We start from the raw sequence: 12,625 nt of genomic DNA, 5'->3' as shown, positions 1-12,625 counted from the left end.
ACGTTGTTAATGTAATTGCGGCCAGAATGTCAAGAGCCAGAAAGCTACTCGCACTAAACCTAGGTGTCGGCAAACCAAAAATAACAGGAAGAGATGTTTTTTTGTTTTTTCGAAATCGGTATATATATAAAAAAAAACACCCCTCAATATTCCTCGAGACGCAATGCACTGCGAACAACGTCACGAAGCGATCCTTAAAAGAGCCGCGTTGCCTGCCTCCGCGCTACATTGAACCATTGGCGATTGCTTCCAGAGATCAACTCTGAGTGCAAACGCGTGACTCCGTTGCAGGGAATGAGTAAGATAATTACGCCTGGGAATTTTGCAGCCGAGACTTAAATCCATAGAGCCTCCCTCCCTCCCTCGCACGAGGGACTCGGGTGTGACAACTGGCCAACCTCTCATCGGCGCATCGAGCGTAGCCACCTCATTCCGATTCGCTGTAATCAATTAGCCACCTGCCCATGTCACCTGCAATTGGAAAACCCAACAACGGAGTTTGCAGCCCCCGACGAAACTGGAATGACGAGTCTTGATGATTGCAGTCGCAGTGTTAAGTGTGCAATGTCTTCTTGCATTTTGGCAGCCTGGAGGGTGGCTGGGTTAAAATGATGTCGCTGTTTATCCCATGCGAATGCCTTAATGGTTTAAGAATAAAACACATTTTATGGTATTAGCCAATAAATGTTTACATTGTGTCATAAGAATGCATGGGTGCAATGTCTGCTTGCAAATAGCTTAGTGTGTGTGTGTGTCACTGTGTGGATAGTGTAGCTGTTAGCGCGCAATGAACCCGGCGACCCGGGTTCGATTCCCGCTCACGGCCAACACCAGTGGCGATTATCTTAACCGGTCTTGGGCCTCCCATCGGTCGACATAGCCACAAATGAGTACCTGGTGCGATGTGTAAACATCGCCACTGGGGAGACAAAGGTGCTCGGGCGTGGTGCTGGCCACTCACCTCCTCGTATACCGTTCCGGTCTTCATAAGTGCTCGCTAACAACACTTGCCACAACAGTCTGTTAAGGCTATACAGGGGATCTATGTCTTGGATGAGTTTGTGTAGCGGTTGGTGCGCTGCGCTACTAACCCGGCAACCTAACTTCGATTCCCGCTCGCGTTCAAAACCAGTGACGAATATCTGAACCGGTCTTGGGCCTCACTTAGGTCGACTCGGCCTCAAATGAGTACCCCGTGCGATGTGTAAACATCGCCAGTGGGGAGACAAAGGCGGCCGGAGGTGGTACTGACACTCGTCTTCTCAAACCCCCACGTGTGCCATGCCGACATTCATAGGTGCTCGTTACCAGCACCTGCCCCAACAGTCTGGTAACGCTATATGTGGGATCTTTGTCTTTCGATCTGCCCTTGTAGACCACTTATAATTCACAGCCAAACAATGTGAAGCCTCTTTGTGAACTTAAGCCATTGTAAAGCTGTGTTTACACTTTGGTTATGTTAGCCTGGCATGTACAATGTTGAAGGCTCCTTGTGTCTCCATATTTGCTCTTTGTTTACAGCACTGCACAAGTAACATAAATGGCCCGATGACAAATGCCGGGGAGAAGACGAAGGAGGAGATTTCGCTCAGGTATGTTACACATGTCAGCTGGCAGTGCAACAAGGACTGTCAGCGGTTCCGTATGAGTTCAAATCCCAGCCAAGGCTAACTCGGTCGGTCGCCCCTTCAGAGGGCGATAAAATGAGCACTATGCAGGGAAGTCGGAGATGCTGCCGCGGAATAATGATCAACACTCTGGACTTACAATTCAGAGGTCGTCGGTTCGATCTCCGAATGCGACGGTTGAAACATTTGGGAAAGTTTCTTAAATCCCCTCCGCTGCCTCCGTCCAACCAGCAACAGAAACTTCATTGGTTCTGAAACCAATATTTAATGATAGTCATTCATCTTCTAATCTCTCGAGAAACTGACATCCTCATGTATTTATTTACATCTGCTAGGAATGAACAATGGTCACAGGATGCTCGGTTGTGGGTTACGTTGTGGACGATGCGTCCTGTTTGCAGGCTACAAGGAACATTTTTGAGATCTTCATCCGGGCCAGAGTGGGTGTCGAGTTGTATGTCTTAGAGAAACCAATTTCTTATTCATGATAACTACATATGCTGATAGTGTACATCAATAATCTGGGTCAGCCCATAGCTGATTTAAGATAAACTCCATTAGCTAAGCTAATTATTATTTTACCAGGAAAGGCCCACTGAGCAATACAGCTCTTTTTCAGAAGCTATCACAAATTAAAGCTCAACGAAGTGGCTCATCACGTGACAATATATATAGCAGCCAAATGATCTAAACGCATGTTGGTTCTAAATGTGGAGGGCAGACCCAGAGGACCCGGAGAAAAATCCACGCGACCTCGGGGAGAAACATGAACACTTCAAATATACAGGCATCAGGTTCGGGATCGAACCCACGACCTCCTGTATACCAGGCAAGGTAGTTAACATCTCGCTGCTGTGGCGCCAGTATAAATCAGCAGGTCGTGTGTGGTGGGATAAAGTGTGGGTACTCCCACCTCTTCCAAGGTGTCTGGCCAGTGTGGAAGAGTAGACCAACATACTGCTCTATGGGGCGGGGGGTGCTCTTTGGAGCTCCCTATATGTCGAAGGCCCTTCCACCAGCAGGGCCGTGAGGAAGAGTTGCAGGGCTGCACCTTTACCCCCCTTTAAGTGGAGAAGTTGCACTACTCGGTCAACAACAGATATCCTTTTAAAAAACTGGTCCTCGACACAGGAATGTGAAATCTGCACCAGTGGCTTAGGACCACAAATGGGGCTGAGCATCGTCCAATGCTAATTTTGAACACGGGAGTAATTTAACCGTTTACAATTTGACATTTGACAAATTGTAAATAGCATCACTGAGCTTTGAAGTCAATTGCTTCATCATTCCTTTATTGTCTGAATAGAAACAAATGTTATATTCTATATTAAATTAGCAGTGATGCTTTTTATGGTGCAGTGCACTATAAAAATGTGGCTTTTTATGGCCTTGAAGTGTACATTTGTCATCATAACAAAGTAAAACATGGAGTGGCTTATTCACGACATCTTTGAAAAAGCCAATATTGTTCAATTTCCCTGTGGGAAAAAAACACAAGTGTGGAATTTGCCGTTGCTGTAAATGGTGTGGCATTAAATGTTTATAGGCAGGGGCTTAAATTCTCATGGAAAATGTTCCAGCGCCCCTCACAAGAGAGCGTGCCCCTCACAAGAGAGCGTGCCCCTCACAAGAGAGCGTGCCCCTCACAAGAGAGCGTGGCCCTCACAAGAGAGCGTGCCCCTCACAAGAGAGCGTGCCCCTCACAAGAGAGCGTGCCCCTCACAAGAGAGCGTGGCCCTCACAAGAGAGCGTGCCCCTCACAAGAGAGCGTGCCCCTCACAAGAGAGCGTGCCCCTCACAAGAGAGCGTACCCCTCACAAGAGAGCGTGCCCCTCACAAGAGAGCGTGCCCCTCACAAGAGAGCGTACCCCTCACAAGAGAGCGTGCCCCTCACAAGAGAGCGTGCCCCTCACAAGAGAGCGTGCCCCTCACAAGAGAGCGTGCCCCTCACAAGAGAGCGTGCCCCTCACAAGAGAGCGTGCCCCTCACAAGAGAGCGTGCCCCCGTGCCCCATCCCAGAGTTCCCAAATCTTTCCTGAGCACAGCCCTGGACAGCTTCGGCTGAAATTTAAGCAATGGTTCTTTCCAATATATTGAATTTTTAAGTTGATTTATTATAGTAATTTATTTGAATAATTGTGCTTTGGGTCATCTTCCAACGGTAATGCAATTTACGGATAATTACGCTGGGGCTAAATATGACCACGGCACAGTCGTGTGCACGTCGGGTGATGTAGGTGGGCAATAGAGAAGTCGTCTACTGTACCGCTAATAAATGGACGGACATTCCTAGGCACGTTCAGACATGTACCTATATGTTCTCTCCACATACACAAACTCGCGGTATTATGTGACCGCGCGTCAGGATTGTGCTTAAGAAGTGCTTTGAAAACCTCACGCTGGAGCGTGGAATACTGCAAGGTGGACCGCTGAAGGTTACATGTCAATTGTACAACGGTTAACTTGGATATTCCTGTCGTGATCATGACGCCTACAGTATTTAAGAGGCCCGGTCAGGTGACACTTATTTTGACTTCCTGGCTTTGATACTGACTTCAACGGAATTTCCTGAAGATGCTGGGTGTAGTTTCAAGTGAAACGTCGTCCTATCAACTTGCTCAATCTGATTGTGAGACTTGCCCTTCAACTTATCCGTGAGTGAGCTGAAACATCAATTATCGTCACGTTGTAAAACTCCACGTGACAATTGAATTTATTTGGGCCATGTCAGGTGGTCGAGGGCCTTTTGACACCAATTTGACCAAATCATGTACGTAGCTCTAACCCAAAACTCAATTATGAATGTACAACGATTGTCGAATCTAGCAGAAAGCAAGGAAGCGATGGTGAGGTGCGGTAACGTCAGCGGCATTGCCGTGATGGCACCTTTATCTTGGGTGTGTTTGTGCACTAACGCCACCGCGGTGGCTCCTTCACTGTGTCGGTAGTGCACAGAGCGCGGCAAGTGTAGCTATCGACGGGAATCCTAAAAACTAAGCGGTAAACCATTTTTGTTTCACCAAGTAAGGCCCCACTGAGCTTTGTAGTGTAGCTCTTTTTCAGAAGCGACCTGGTCATCAAAAATGATAGCTCAACGAAGTGGTTTGTCACGTGGAAAGTTACAGCAGCCAGCCAAATAATATGAACGCAAGTTGATTCTAAATGTGGAGGGAATAACCGCAGGACCCGGAGAAAAATGCACGTGGCCAGGTCACTTCTGAGAAAGAGCTGTACAGCTCAGTGGGCCTTAGCTGAAAAAAATATAATTAGCTTAGCTTATGGAGGTTATCTGAAATCAGCTATGGGCTGACCCAGATTATTGATGTACACTATCTGCACATGTAGTTATCATGAATAAGAAATTGGTTGTCTCTAAGAACACATTCTACCCTTTGCCCCAGACATACAGCTCGACAGCCACTCTCTGGCCCGGATGAAAATCTCAAAAATGTTCCCTGTAGCCTGCAAATAGGACACATCGTCCACGACGTAACCACAACCGAGCATCCAGTGACCATTGTTCATTACTCGCAGGTCTAAATAAATACATGAGGACGTCAGTTTATCGAGAGATGAGAAGACGAATGGCTGCCATTAAGTATTGGTTTCAGAACCAATGAAGAATCATTCTTTGAAACGGGAGTCGCCTCATTGAACTCGAATTGAGAAGAGGGGGGAGATAACGTCGAGAGGCAGTGGAGAAATAAAAGTTCCATCTCTCGTGGACCGTGTTCAGGAAAGGTTACGTTTCCCGCGCCCCTTTAAAAATGTAAATCAATCGCGGCTCTGCCTCATTCATATTTTCACTCATATCTTCCTCGCACGAGCGATATTGCATTCGAAGGCTTCCCACAAGATAAAAAATATGCACACTTTGCATGTACACCAGCACAAGAATGATTTCATACAGTCCTGTAATAGGTACAGAGTGAGTCAGCCCTGAATAGAGTGCTCGATTCACACTTAGATGGATGGTTGCGGGTTCAACACTTGGTTTTGGTAGTACGTACAGCTTTTTAGGAAGTCCAAAGTGGTGTTTACTTTTGCAGAGATGGGCCCCTGTCATAGGAATGTGGAATTGCTGCCACTGGCTCAGAATCACCAGCAAAGACGAATACGGCCCGATGCTCGTCTAAGCAAGAAGACATTGACCACTGACTCGCGACAAATAAACGTGGGTTCACACCATTCTTAAGCAGGCTTTCGTGACCAATATACAAAATAGAGGTTTTTTGGGTTAGATCGCATAAATATGATATATACAAATATCATGTGAATATAATGATAAATGTTGTGGGATTACTCTCCAACACACCCGTGTGCTGTACGAGTAACGAATTGGCATGTTTTCTTTACGTGACAAACCTTACTCATTGGCTGTGTTGGGTGGTGGCGGGTTTAACGACACATTTATATTTACGCGATTTAACCCAAAACAACCTCTATTATGGATCACACAATTCTGTTGTTATTTCTGCACCCCTTATTGTCTATATATTACTCTTACTTTGTCCCAGGGTTCTCTTTCAATCAACACCCATCATTTCGAAGGACTCTTAGCTAGCAAAATCAAGAGATTGAATGAATTAAATGTACAATATACATTTGAATATGGTATATGTGTGTATCGTATATCCACATGTCTGATTAGCACAGTTGGCTACGTAATACAGTTTTTTGGGTTAGATCGCGTAAATATACAATTGTCACGTAAACAGAACATGCCAAATCCTTACTAGTGTAGTGACGTTTAGAGTGTCACTATGGTGTTAGCGCCAGGCACTGTCACAAGAGTGATACTGTGCGTCTGGTACCTCTCTCTGGGGCCAGAGTGAGTAAGGCATGCGAACGGACCCTCGGGGGGCATAGTCCTGGTGACGGCCAGAGAGAGGGCAGGTCAGGACAACGTAGTCTGGGTGAACCCAGGAGGCCACGTGACCGGGACAGGGTAGGGAGAGGGGCCCGGGGGGGGTTTGAGGGACACGCGATGCTCGGTCGAGATCCTTCGGGAAAGGTCTCGAAGGGGGCGTGGTCGAGGGCGGAGCGAGGCCACGCCCAGGGACATAAAGGGGCGGTCCCCAGAGTGTTCGTGGCTGTTCTCTGGAATCAACCCTCGGTGCCACGTCTCTCCGATCTTCGGTCTCCACTCGGCATCGTGGGTCAGTCAGGATGTTACTGACTGACCCGGTGATGTAGTTACTCTGTTAGGGTCTAGTGTGTGTACGTTTATGTAATTAGCCCTGTTGGGGCTGTGTAATAAACGTGTTGCCTCCAAGTTAAGTAAGTGCCTCCGTGTTCAACTCTACACTAGTACAGCAACACCTGTGTGTTGGAGACCACAGCCACAACATTTAAAATTCGAGTTCACATTTTGTCGGTACTGGTAAGGGAGGTCCCATGATGTAGCTGCTCACCCCAAGCTCTCAATGTCCTGATTGTGGCATTGTCTTTGTGCTGTTCGCCTTTTGGCGTCCTCTGGTCTACACTGTTTGAGACTAGGCTCTAAAGAAAGCTGTCTCTGGTGTGGACCAATCAGTTTCAAAGGCAATGCATATACTACCAGAGCATGTTTTTTGTTTGCATGTTCACCACGAGTATATGTGGTTAATGCAGACAGGATTCCTTGCAAAAGGTTTCTGTTTGGTGTTTTAACATCTTAACACAACTGTTTCATTGCCAAAAAAGGGTAAAACCTATTATTATATTTACAATATGAGTACGACGTTTTTCAGTTAGTTGTAATTACTGGCGAAATGTCGTACTCAGATTGTAAATGTTGTGGCTTTGCTCTTCAACAGTTGTAACGAATTGACACGTTCTGTTTACGTGACAAACCTTACTAGTTGGTTGTCGGGTGGTGGCGGGTTTCACGACGCAACATTTATATAAATAACCCCAAAAAAATCCGTATTATGGATGATATTGGTCGCGAAAGCCTACGTGTTAAACTGTTTTTCTACAAGTACTGTGTGTGATTAATGCAGACGTGATTCCTTGCAAAAGGTATCCATTTTTCTATTCGAACATCTTAACACCTCCTGTTTTATTGTCAGAAAAGGTAAAACCTATTGTTAGTTTTCATACTTTGATACTGGCAAAAGGATCCCATAGATATACATACAAAGACAAAAGATTCCCCGTGTAGCCTCAACAGACTGTTGGGGCAAGTACTGTTAGCGAGCACCTATGAAGGCCGGCACGGCACACGAGGGGGTGAGTGGCCAGCACCACGCCCGGTCGCCTTTGTCTCCCCAGTGGCGATGTTTACACATTGCACCAGGTACTCATTTGAGGTTGAGTCGACCTCGGGGAGGCCCAGGACCGGTTTAGATAATCGTCAATAGGTGTTGGCCGTGAGCGGGAATCAAACTCGGCTCGCCGGGTTCATAGCGCAGCGCACTAACCGCTAGACTACCGCTCCCCACATAGATAGATACACACACACACGCATAGACATTCAAACATACACGCAACCAATTCAACATAAACATGCATAGACGCATGTGCAATTTGTCCTAACTACCTGCTATGTGATCATTTAATTTGGTATGTATTTATTTTGGAGGGGTACACGTGGCTCAGGAGGACCATTCCCACCCGCAGTGCGGTCCCAAAGGTGGCCTAATGTTGCAGGCCATTACGCAAACCCGACAGGCTTAAACGTCTCGCGCCGGCATTGGCACGAGAGCACGACCGTGATGAACATTCCTCAAAACGGTGCGGCAAATCACTCGCGGGCCAGATGTTACAGTTGTTCGCAAAATATCATGAGATATTATTGGCGCGTGGGTGTAGAGGCTGCTGGTGGAATATTGCTTAATGTCGGGTTTGGACCGATGACAATATCCATAGTGTGTTGAACCACCACACTGCAGGACAAAAACTATTGTCTTTCTGCCGATTTCCTGATACTTTGACTAGATGTGAACCACCTCGCCTGGTATACAGTAGTCGTGGGTTTGATCCCGACCCTGACGCCTGCTGTATATTTGGAGTTTGCGTGTTCTCCCCGTGGTCGTGTGGATTTTTCTCCGGGTCCTGCGGGTTTTTCCTGCCCATTTAGAATCAACGTCACGCGTTTAGAGTGTTGGCTACCATTAATTCCCACATTATTGCCACTTCTTTCAGCTATCATTGTGGTCGCTTCTGAAAAAGAGCTATATAGCTCAGTGGGCCTTACCTGCTAAAATAAAATAATAGTTTAGTTTACTTTTCATACGACTCCACATTTGAATTCCCGCTCGTTAGCCCAAGTTTGAATCACTTTGCTCAATTCAAATTCATGTATGAACGCTTCATCAATTACAACTGTATTCGTGCTATATTCTTGGTTCTTTCAGTAAAGTCACGTAGAAGGGAAACAATAAAATGTCATTGTTTTATATTTTTTATTTTATTGTTTCCCTTCTACGTGACTTTACCGAAAGAACCAAGAATATGAATCCCTGCAGTCACGAAAGCTTTAAATCAAAATGTATTCGTGCTGTTTGTTACTGGCCGCTTGGTGTGTTGAGTCTTTGGGCCCGTGCTCAGCAACCATGATAAAATAAAAGAAATAATACAAATTTAGAAATGGATCTGTACGGACACATTTCAGACATGCATCGGTGGGGCCCCATCTCTGTTGGTAGCTCCGAGCCAGTGGTGAACATTCCACATTTCAATGGCGTTAGCACTCTGAAGGCAAAAGTCAAACTATCCATATGACAATCACTGTAGATCTCCCATAGAGGACACTGGAATCATTAAGGGTGGATCAAACCCCATGCAGCGATTCAAACATTTCAAAGGCACAAGGGGTGATAAGAAAAAAAAGACTTCATTAACCCCCCTCTGGTCGTCGCACCTGATAGGCTCACAGTAACGACATCACATGTATCCCTCTATTTAAGACCCAAACAGGAGGAATTCTCCACAATTCTGACTGTCGCCTGATGGGGTTCGTTGCAATTATCAGCAAATTGTAAATACTCTTTGGTTCTTTCGGTAAAGTCACGTAGAAATAAATTAAATTAAATAATAATATAATACGACTATTTTTTTCTCATTCATTTGTACCCGATGATGGTTGCTTGTGTTGCAATCGAAACGTCGTATTCGATTATTATTTTATTTTATTTATTTCTACATGACTTTACCGAAAGAACCAAAGAGTAATTCCTGCAGTCACGAAAGTTTCGAATCTAGTTCGAATTGTAAATATTGTGGGTTTACTCTCCAACACACCGGTGTGCTGTACTAGATTACAGCCATGGAACACAGTTTCGTCAAGTTCAGCCAACTTGCGTTCAATATCAGGCCAACATCCTTTTCAAATCGCCTTTGCATTTGTTATTCATAAATACCTACACAAATCATCATTATATCATTGGCCAGCAGCTGTCTTGCTATAGCCCAGGGGTCGGCAACAAAAATGACAAAACAGAGCATCCCATCAGCACATGGCGTGCTTGGTGTGTTTATTTAGTTCTTTATTCTCTTCAACAAAAGCAAACTCTGGCACGGTTTTCACATTCATTGTCTCCTCAGCGGTCGGGCTCACTTGAACCAACGCTGAACTGCCCACTTGAACATGTTTACGACAACTAAAATGTAACGTTAATAATAAGACAACGTTGTCATTGCAGCCAGATTGTAAAGAGCCAGAAACCTACGAGCACTTAACCAGGGGTCGGCAACCACAAGGAGAGAAAAAAAATCGAATTCGGTAAAAAAAAAGAAATCAGCCCTCCGCAATGCACTGTGGTGAATACGAGCTTCGTGACGTCACGAAGCTGCGGTGCTTAAAGAGCAGCACGTGGCTCCAGCAGAGCCGCAGGTTGTGGACGCCTACTACAACCCCGATATGACCTCAGTCGTGTTTTTATGTTACATATATATTGGATTGACAAGGTCAGGGGATCGGTGTACCAGACTGCTAGGGACAGGGGAATTGGCTGGGCAGCTGAGGGGGCTCGTGCCCCTTGTAAGGCTATTAAACCAGCAACCCGGGGCTCCTGGGTTCAAGACCCACGTTAGCACAGAGGGCAAATACACAGTAATTCATTGTGCCATCGCGTTAGGCTATAGCCACAACGCAGTGACGGGCCGTCGCCAGAAATAATAATCTATCCAAGGAGAAAAAAAGGAAGGAAAATTATGAGTTGCAAATTGGTCGGCTTTATCAAATCTGATATTCGTGTCGTATCGCGAGATGAATAGACTTGTATCTGGAAGTAATTCGTGATGATGACAACAATACATTAAATTTGTAATGCATCGCGCAGTGTTCGCTCGCTCGCTCGCGAAGAGAGAGATCGACTCGGAGGTGGCGCGTGGAGCCGCAAAGTGGGACAGGTAGCGGTCAGGTGGACAGTCGACGCCAAGTCTCCCACTAAGCTCTGCTGTCATCGACATATGAAGGTGAAAATCATTTAATGCGGGTGAACACAATTCACATGTTCGTATTAAATGGAGCTTAAAGGCTGATGGATGCGATTCATAATTACCGTAACTCGTAATTCCTAATGTTCACTTTACGCACTTGCACTTTTAAAAATGTATATTTTTCTTTAATGCAAGGGAAAATTACACGTATTTATCCTCCATTTCATCATTTGTTCTGGAACAACGCAAAGCATTTTTTCCCCCCAGTGTGGAGCGCTTTCAGAGCGAGCAATCGGATCTTCTTTTACAAGTGTCCATTCTAATCACTATCTTCGACTGTATCTGGCCAGGCTGTAACAATTACAGAGTTCAGCTCGCAACTGGAAAGACTGTCCCTTGTAAGCGAGGGGTTAAAGAAAATTCGTATCACTGTGAGAACGCGTAAATATATAAATGTGTCGTTAAAACCCGCCATCACCCGACACAGCCAACTAGTAAGGGTTGTCACATAAACAGAACGTGGCCATCATCATTAGACCTCCTTTGCCAGTACCAAAATGTAATAATAGGGTTTTTCCCCTTTTTATGGCAACAAAACTGAAACCTTTTTACAAGGATTCATGTCTGCATTAACCACAATACCTGCAGTCAAAATGCAAACAAAAAACATACTTTGATAATATATGCATTGTCCTTGAAACTGATTGGTCCACACCAAGGGATGGCTTTCTTTTGAGCCTCGACCCAATTGGTGCTCGACCAGATGACGCCAAAAGGCGTCACACAGCTCAAAGACAATGCACTATCAAAGTAATGAGGGCTCGGGGTGAGCATCTACATCATTAGACCTCCTTTGCCAGTACCAAAATGTAATAATAGGGTTTTTCCCCTTTATATGAAGGTGTTGTCGGCCAATTGGTGAGTGTTTACACGTGGGAGGAAACCAGAGCAGCCGGAGAGAACTCATGCATGAGAGGGGGTAACACTCTATCTCATACAGATGGAACAGGTGGAATCCACATTTGCTGTACTGCCTTCTCACTCGCAAGCCAGGGCATGGCTCCTGGACGCGCATGGGGATGGAGTTTCGCAGCATCTGTGCGACCCACCAGCCCTCGTCTCCACGGTGCTTAATTACAGGCATATGTAGCCACCATCGCCCCGGTGTGTATCACTTCACGTCATGGGATGGCCATCGGAATATGATGTCACAAAACTGGTTGTGGATTCCCTATCACCAACTCCCCATAGTCACCCATCATCAATCCACTCATCTCTTTTCCATCTTCATTTATTCCACGCATCGTCACCACCACCTCATTTTACATATATCCCATCCACTCGTCTCGTTTCACCTCGCCAACCATCTTGCACCATAGTCCACTGTACAGCGCCTTGGTTAAGGTGCTGTATAAATGTATGATAAGAAAAGATTTGCAGGTGCCTTATTCAACTATATGTGGCCGACTTCATCGCCTGTATAGAGTGTTGACCGCATGAGACCAAATAAAACATTTGACGCCTCGCAGATCGAACATGATGTCCTCAAGCAACAAACCAAGTGTTTTATTTATTTATTTGTGACCAGGCTTAGATATTCAACTCACTAAGCTAAAAAAAATGGTTTCACC

At 45.6% G+C, this 12,625-nt stretch overlaps 1 long non-coding RNA gene across 1 annotated transcript; it reads left to right on the top strand.

Annotated features, from left to right (window-relative positions):
• Positions 1-1,242: 1,242 nt before the first annotated feature.
• Positions 1,243-12,221, top strand: LOC116942304 (uncharacterized). The gene is made up of 3 exons (XR_004402774.2): positions 1,243-1,592; positions 10,895-11,030; positions 11,995-12,221. It is a non-coding gene; the product is annotated as an uncharacterized LOC116942304 (long non-coding RNA).
• Positions 12,222-12,625: the final 404 nt, after the last annotated feature.

This window comes from Petromyzon marinus, chromosome 14, assembly GCF_048934315.1.
Source record: "Petromyzon marinus isolate PM22_M1 ecotype Great Lakes invasive population chromosome 14, UKy_Petmar_22M1.pri1.0, whole genome shotgun sequence".
Lineage (NCBI taxonomy): Eukaryota > Metazoa > Chordata > Hyperoartia > Petromyzontiformes > Petromyzontidae > Petromyzon > Petromyzon marinus.
This window is presented reverse-complemented; position numbering and strand designations above follow the sequence as displayed.